Raw genomic sequence first — 8,309 nt, 5'->3', positions numbered from 1 at the left:
GGGCTCGGTGGCCATCTTGTATGCCTGTCTCCCCAAAAATCCCAAAGCCTAGGGTTGCTAGGAGAGGCAACCTTGGGTAAGAAAGGACTTCTGTCTAAATTTTCCATACCAGTGACCATAGTGTCCGGCGAGAGAACACATCAGGTCTCTACGTATCTGGACTCTGGATCCGCTGCTAATTTCATCCGTAGAGACCTGGTGGATCTTCTTCAATTACCCACCACCCCCCTGGAGAGGCCATTGATGGTTGCATCAGTGAATGGACTACCTCTACCAGACCCAGTTATAGCTGTGCCCAAGCCGCTGAGGCTCCAAGTGGGAGCTCTTCACTCCGAACTCCTGTCGTTCTATGTCCTATCCAAAGCCGTTAACCCTGTGTTGCTGGGTCTGCCTTGGCTCCGACTACATGCCCCAGTCCTGGACTGGAATTCTGGAGAGGTTCTCCAGTGGGGCCTTGAGTGTCAAAGCTGGTGCAGATTCGTTCGGCTCAGCCTTCGCTCCCTCAGTCATTGGCAGGATTGCCGGGTCATTATGCTGCATTTCCGGATGTCTTTAGCAAGAGGGAGGCGGAGACATTGCCTCCACACCGGGTGTATGACTGCTCTATCGAGTTGACTCCTAGTGCATCCCTTCCCCGTGGTAGGGTATATCCTCTCTCCTTGCCAGAGACTCTGTCCATGTCCGCCTATGTGAAAGAGAACTTGGAGAGGGGTTTCATACGGAAGTCTTCTTCCCCGGCAGGAGCCGGGTTCTTCTTCGTTAAAAAGAAGGATGGTTCTCTTCATCCTTGTATTGACTACCGAGGTCTCATCCAGATCACGGTGAAAAATAAATATCCATTGCCACTGATCTCAGGAATATTTGATCGTACACCGTGTTCCAAATTATTATGCACATTGGAATTAAGTGTCATAAACATTTAATTATTACTTTTTCAATTAAACTCATGGATGGTATTGGGCCTTAGGGCTCTTTGGATCATTGTAATCAATCTCAGACACCTGTGATAATTCGTTTGCCAGGTGTGCCCAATAAAAGGAAAACTACTTAAGAAGAACGTTCCACATTATTAAGCAGGCCACAGGTTTCAAGCAATATGGGAAAGAAAAATGATCTCTCTGCTGCCGAAAAGCGTGAAATAGTGTAATACCTTGGACAAGGTATGAAAACATTGGATATTTCAAGAAAACTTAAGCGTGATCATTGTACTGTGAAAAGATTTGTGGCCGATTCTGAGCACAGACGGGTTCGTTCAGATAAAGGCATAATGAGGAATGTTTCTGCCAGGCAAATTAATAGGATTAGGAGAGCAGCTGCTAAAATGCCATTGCAAAGTAGCAAACAGGTATTTGAAGCCGCTAGTGCCTCTGGAGTCCCGCGAACCTCAAGGTGTAGGATCCTCCAGAGGTTTGCAAGTGTGCATAAAGCTATTATTCGGCCACCCGTAAACAATGCTCACAAGCAGAAACGGTTGCAGTGGGCCCAGAAATACATGAAGACTAATTTTCAAACCGTGTTGTTTACGGATGAGTGCCGTGCAACCCTGGATGGTCCAGATGGATGGAGTAGTGGATGGTTGGTGAATGGCCACCATGTCCCAACAAGGCTGCGACGTCAGCAAGGGGGTGGTGGAGTCATGTTTTGGGCTGGAATCATGGGGAGAGAGCTGGTAGGCCCCTTTATGGTCCCTGACGGTGGAAAATGACCTCTGGAAAGTACTTAGAGTTTATGACTGACCACTTTCTACCGTGGTACAAAAAGCTAAATTATCTTCATGCATGACAATGCACCATCTCATGCTGCAAAGACTACCTCTGTGTCATTGGCTGCTATGGGCATAAAAGGAGAAACTCATGGTGTGGCCCCCATGTTCCCCTGACCTCAACCCTATTGAGAACCTTTGGAGCATCCTCAAGCAAAATATCTATGAGGGTGGGAGGCAGTTTACATCAAAACAGAAGCTCTGGGAGGCTATTCTGACATCCTGCAAAGATATTCAAGCAGAAAGTGTCCAAATACTCACAAATTCAATGGATGCAAGAATTGTGAAGGTGATATCAAAGAAGGGGTCCTATGTTAACATGTAACATGGCCTGTTAAGTTTTTTTTGATTGAAAGAGCTTTTGATTTCTGTAAATATGACCTCCTGATGCTGCAAATTCAACAAATTACCATTTTAGTTCTCTTTACAACCTTTAAAATGTTTTGATCCCTGTTGTGCATAATTATTTGAAACAGTGCATTTTGAGTTTTTTACTTCTAAAAAAAAATCTGTTATCATTAGGAGATTTGTTCAATAAAATTAGCATTATACTCCAACGGTTGATGGCTTGAAGATTAAACTGACTGTCATTTGCAGCGACTATTTAGGAAAATCAGCGAAAAATAACATTTGCATAATAATTTGGAACGCGGTGTATGTCCTATCCATGGCAGTTAACCCTGTGCTACTGGGTTTGCCTTGGCTCCGACTACATGCCCCAGTCCTGGACTGGAACTCTGGAGAGGTCCTCCAGTGGGGCCCCGAGTGTCACAGCCATTGCCTGGTGCAGATTCGTTCAGCTCAGCCTCCTCTGCCTCGGTCATTGGCATTATTGCCGTGTCATTATGCTGCATTTTTGGACGTCTTCAGCAAATGGGAGGCAGAGACACTGCCCCCACACCTGTTGTGCATAATAATTTGAAACAGTGCATTTTGAGTTTTTTACTTCTAAAAAAAAATCTGTTATCATTAGGAGATTTGTTCAATAAAATTTGCATTATGCTCCAACGGTTGATGGCTTGAAGATTATACTGACTGTCATTTGCATCGACTATTTAGGAAAATCAGCGAAAAATAACATTTGCATAATAATTTGGAACGCGGTGTATATGTGGTGCCAAGATTTTTTCCAAACTAGACCTCCGTGGGGCTTACAATCTAGTCCGGATTTGCCAGGGTGATGTATGGAAGACTGCATTTAACACCTGTGATGGACACTATGAATATCTAGAAATGCCCTTCGGCCCGTGTAATGCTCCCGCAGTCTTCCAGGAGTTTGTTAATAACATTTTCCGTGACCTCCTCTATGTTTGTGTAGTAGTCTACCTTGATGATATCTTGATTTTTTTTTCCAGATCCTATGACGCTTCAGAGACATGTCCGTCAAGATTTGCTCTGGTTAAGGGACAATCGTCTGTACGCTAAGTTGGAAAAGTGCATGTTTGAAAAAAAAAATGCTCTACCCTTCCTGGGCTATATCGTCTCGAATCGAGGTTTCGAGATGGATCCTGAAAAGGTAAAGTCTGTCCTGGAATGGCCACGCCCTCAAGGCTTGAGGGCCATACAGCGCTTTCTGGGATTCGCCAATTTTTACAGACAGTTTATTCCAAATTTCTCCTCACTGACTTCTTCTATCTGTAACCTCACTAAGAAGGGCATGAACGCCAAAGCGTGGACTCCTGAGTCAGAGTCCGCATCAATAGCCTGAAGAGTGCCTTCACGTCAGCCTACATCCTCCATCATCCAGATGTCTCTCTACAGTTCTCGTCTGAGGTGGACGCATTCTCTGTCGGTGCTGATGCACTCCTGTTCCAGAGAGGCTCCAAGGGAAAATCAATGGTAAATGAATATTTTTCTAAGCTCTTCTCTTCCGCAGAACGCTACTACTCGATTGGGGATCGGGAGTTACTGGCCATCAAATTGGCTCTGGAGGAGTGGAGACATCTCTCAAACACGCACTTCTCCAACTTAGCGTATAGATGATTCTCCCTTAACCGCAGCAAAACGGACATGTCTCTGATGAGTCATAGGATCTGGAGAAAAAATCAATATGTCATCAAGATTGACTACTACACAAACATAGAGGAGGTCACGGAAAATGGAATTAGCGAACTCCTGGAAGACCGCGGTGTAGCGTCCATGGCCGTGGGCCGTCAGGTTTTCTCACCTCCCGACGCCGGCCGCCATGGACCCGTGAGCGCTGGCCCCCATCTTCTTCCTAGGAGATGCCAGCGCTCACGTACGCTCCGGTCTGCTGTGTAACGTAGGGTGCGCGCGCACGCTCGTGCCCGGCCTTAAAGAGCCAGCGCGTGCATAAAAGAAATCGTCATCATCATCAACTGCCAAGATTTCCTGGTCTATAAGAAGGCTCCAGGCCTTCTGATCCTTGCCTAAGCGTTGTTAGTTTTCCCAGTCTGTCTTGCAAATGGTCCCTTAGTGTTTCCCGTTCCAGTTGTATCCCGTGCCTTGTTCCTGTTCTCGTTTCCCGTCTTTAGTATTGAGTCTGCCACGTCCAGACAAATCCGCCACGTCCTGTGTCATCTGCCACGTCCGGAGGAATCAACCCCGTCTGGCGCAACCTGCGGCACCTGTGTCATCCGCCACGTTTGGCGTTATCTGCTGCACCCATCTCCATCAGTGCCAGAGCTGCGGCCACTGTCCAGACTATCCGGGTACCCTTGTGCAGGACATTGTATTGCTGGGGTTTCCTGTTTTTTGGCCAGCTGCCTCCCCGCTACGGCCTAGTGGGTCCACTAACCCGCTTCGTGACACGCTGGAGCATTACACAGACTGAAGGCATTACTAGTTATTCATACTGTCCATCACGGTGTTAAATGCAATCTTCCATTCTTCACCCCGGCGAGATTGTAAGCCCCGCGCAGGTCTAGTTTGGAAAAAATATTGCCACCACGTATACAATAGTTCTGAGATCAATGGTAATGGATACTTATTTATCACCGCAATCTGGTTGAGACCCCGGTAGTCGATACAGGGACGCAGAGAACCATCCTTTTTTTTGACGAAGAAGAACGCGGCTCCTGCTGGGGAGGGAGACTTCCGTATGAAGCCCGCTCCAAGTTCTCTTTAACATAGGTGGACATGGACAGAGTCTCTTTTAAGGAGAGAGGATATACCCTACCCCGGGGTAGGGATGCACCAGGAATTAGCTCGATAGTACAGTCATACGCCTGGTGTGGAGGCAGCTTCTCCGCCTCCTTCTTGCTGAAGACGTCTGAAATTCAGCAAAATGACCAGGCAATCATGTCAATGACTGAGGCAGGGGAGGCTGAGCTGAACGAATCTGTCCCAGGCAACGGTTGTGACACTCGGGGCCCTAATGGAGAACCTCTTCAAAGTTTCAGACCAGGACTGGGGCATGTAGTCGGAGCAAAGGCAGGCCCAGCAGCACAAGGTTCTTGGGGTCAGAGCGAGAGAGAAACTTTTTTAGAAAGAACGATAGCAGCTCGGAGTGGAGCGCTCCCACTTGGAGCCTCAGCGACTTGGTCACAACAATTTTCACGTAGGGTTCGTGGACCCTCTGGCCCGTACCGCCTTGGCGGTATGGAAGCTGGCCAACAGGGCACAGGTCACAGACTATAGTTTGTATAGGGTACCTGTGGCAGCTCGGACAGTAGTAAGACAGGCTCGGCAGGGACTAAGCAGCAGGTAGGCATCAGGAGTGAAGTAGTAGAACAGGTGTGGAATATAGCACAGAATGACTACAGCACAGCACGGCACTTGACCAGGATAGCACGAGATACAGGATACAGCATACAGGAACAGGGAACACTGGGAACTGGAAAACACTAGAAGACCATTTGCTTAGACAAACTAGGATACGACAAACAACGCTCAGGCATGGAAGCACGGCCGAGGTGAGTGGAAGTGAGCGCTGGCATCTCCTGAGGAGGAGACTGGGGCCAGCACTTGCAGACCCATGGCTACGGCCGTCAGGAGGTGAGTGAACCTGACGGCCCACGTCCATGGACAAGACAGTATCCCCCCTCTTACGCCCCTCTTCTTGGGGCCAGAGCGAGAGAGAAACTTCTTCAGAAGAGTAGGAGCATTGAGGTTCTCATCTGGCTCCCAGGACCTCTCTTCAGGACCAAACCCCCTCCAATCCACCAAATAAAAAGTCTTTCCTCTCACTTTCTTGGTGTCCAAGATCTCCTTAACCTCGAAGGTGTCTGAAGGGCCGCTGGATGCAACCGCAAGGCTAGGAGTCTTGGTAAAGCAGTTCAGAACCACCGGTTTCAAGAGAGAGACATGGGATTTGGGGATATTGAGGGTAGGAGGCAGCCAAAGCTTGTAGGCGACAGGGTTGATCTGCTGCAGGATCTCGAAGGGTACGAGGAACCTGGGAGCAAATTTGTATGATGGCACCCTTAGTCGAAAATTCCTGGAGGACAGCCAGAACTTCATGCCAAGAAGAAACTTAGGAGGTTCTCTTCTCCTTGTGTCCGCCTTCCATTTCATGCGGTCGACCGCCAGCAGGATGGAGGATCGAGTATGTTGCTAGATCTGCAGAAAGTCCCTAAAAGCTGTGTCAGCAGCTGTTACCTCGGACGTATCAGGAACCAGGAGAGGAATTTGTGGGTGTTGGCCATAGAACAATAAAGAATGGTGTATTCCTTCTGGAATCGCTGGTGTGAATATTGTAAGAGAATTCAGCCCACGGGAGCAACTGCACTCAGTCATCATGCTGCTTGGAGATGAAGTGGTGTAAGTAGTTCTCCAAGATCTGATTGATCCTCTCGACCTGACCATTGGACTGAGGATGGAAGGCTGAGGAAAAGTCCAACTTCCCACCGAGGAGTCTGCAAAGGGCTCTCCAGAACTTCGAGGTGAATTGAACCCTCCGATCAGAAACAATATGCTGCGGCAAGCCATGCAGGCGGAAGATGTGTTGGATGAAAAGCTTGGCCAGTTGAGGAGCAGAAGGAAGACCGGTCAGAGGAACGAAGTGGGCCATCTTCGAAAATCAATCCACCACTACCCAGACAGTACTGCATCCAGCAGAGAGAGGCAGGTCAGTGATAAAGTCCATAGCTATATGCTGCCAGGGAGCATCGGGCACAGGCAATGGCTGGAGCAGGCCAGCAGGTCTGGAGTGAGCGACCTTGTTAGCTACACACACTGAGCAAGTAGAAACAAAGTTCATAATGTCCTTGGTCAGCGTGGGCCACCAGAAATGATGGGCAATCAGATATTGGGTCTTACGTGTCCTCGCGTGACCTGCCAGTCTAGAGGAGTGTCCCCAGCGGAGGATTCTCCCTCGGTCAGCCAGGCGCACAAAAGTCCTCCCTGGAGGAATGTCCCCAACTTGCAGGGGATTGACAGAGACAATGCAAGACGGATCAATAATGTTCTGTGGAATTTCCATGATGTCTTCTGTCTCGAAAGACCTGGACAAGGCATCGGCCCTCACATTCTTGTCAGCCAGACGATAATAGAGCACAAACTGGAACCTGGTAAAGAACAGCGACCACCTGTCCTGATGAGGGTTCAGCCGTTGGGCCGTCTTAAGATAGGTGAGGTTCTTGTGGTCCGTAAAAATCAGGATAGGATGAGCTGCGCCCTCTGGTAGATAAAATCTTGGCACCACGTATACGATCAAACAGTTCTGAGATCAGTGGCAATGGATACTTATTTGTCACCGTGATCTGGTTGAGATCCCGGTAGTCATTACAAGGACGCAGGGAGCCATCCTTCTTTTTGACGAAGAAGAACCCGGCTCTTGCCGGGGAGGAAGACTTCCGTATGAAGCCCGTCTCCAAGTTCTCTTTAACATAGGCGGACATGGACAGAGTCTCTGGCAAGGAGAGAGGATATACCCTACCATGGAGAATGGATACACCAGGAATCAGCTCGATAGGACAGTCATACATTCGGTGTGGGGGCAGTGTCTCTGCCTCCCATTTGCTGAAGACGTCCAAAAATGCAGCATAATGACACGGCAATAATGCCAATGACCGAGGCAGAGGAGGCTGAGCTGAACGAATCTGCACCAGGCAATGGCTGTGACACTCGGGGCCCCACTGGAGGACCTCTCCAGAGTTCCAGTCCAGGACTGGGGCATGTAGTCGGAGCCAAGGCCGTCCCAGTAGCACAGGGTTAACTGCCATGGATAGGACATACACCGCGTTCCAAATTACTATGCAAATGTTATTTTTCGCTGATTTTCCTAAATAGTCGATGCAAATGACAGTCAGTTTAATCTTCAAGCCATCAACCGTTGGAGTATAATGCTAATTTTATTGAACAAATCTCCTAATGATAACAGATTTTTTTTTAGAAGTAAAAAACTCAAAATGCACTGTTTCAAATTATTATGCACAACAGGGATCAAAACATTTTAAAGGTTGTAAAGAGAACTAAAATGGTAATTTGTTGAATTTGCAGCATCAGGAGATCATATTTACAGAAATCAAAAGCTCTTTCAATCAAAAAAAACTTAACAGGCCATGTTACATGTTAACATAGGACCCCTTCTTTGATATCACCTTCACAATTCTTGCATCCATTGAATTTGTGAGTATTTGGACAG

The sequence above is a fragment of the Rhinoderma darwinii genome, chromosome 3 (assembly GCF_050947455.1).
Source record: "Rhinoderma darwinii isolate aRhiDar2 chromosome 3, aRhiDar2.hap1, whole genome shotgun sequence".
NCBI classification, from domain to species: Eukaryota; Metazoa; Chordata; class Amphibia; order Anura; family Rhinodermatidae; genus Rhinoderma; species Rhinoderma darwinii.
The sequence above is the reverse complement of the archived record's forward strand: the minus strand, read 5'-3'. Positions refer to the sequence as shown.